The following is a 549-nucleotide window of genomic DNA, read 5'->3' on the forward strand; positions in this document are numbered from 1 at the left end:
ATATAGATAGATAGATAGATAGATAGATAGATAGTTGTGTATATGTATGAATGTATATTCACTCTTTACCCAACTATGTTTTTGTCAGCCGTTATTGTAATGTACTTGTGTCAATTACAACAAAACCATATTATAGCTGCTGTTGCTGCTGCTGCTACTACTACTACTACTACTACTACTACTACTACTGCAATTTTTATGTATCATCATTTCTTGATCTTCAGTAACACTCACGCACGCACGCATAATTGAGCAATGTTCATTCCGTGGTATTCCTCAAAACTGGTAAGAGATATAAAGCTGAAATTTTGATTTTGTTTGCATTCCAATAAATCTAGTAGCAGCAGCAGCAGCAGTAGCAGTAGTAGTAGTAGTAGTAGTAGTAGTAGTAGTAGTAGTAGTAGTAGTAGTAGTAGTAGTAGTAACACCACCACCAGCTTTTGTTGTTGTTGTAGGTAAAAGTCGCAGTTTTATTCAGAGGGGGAGGGTAGTTGTTGATTGGCGAATGTGTATATATATGCTCAGATACATGATTCTCCAGTATGTAAA

This window comes from Octopus bimaculoides, chromosome 16, assembly GCF_001194135.2.
Source record: "Octopus bimaculoides isolate UCB-OBI-ISO-001 chromosome 16, ASM119413v2, whole genome shotgun sequence".
Classification (NCBI taxonomy): Eukaryota; Metazoa; Mollusca; class Cephalopoda; order Octopoda; family Octopodidae; genus Octopus; species Octopus bimaculoides.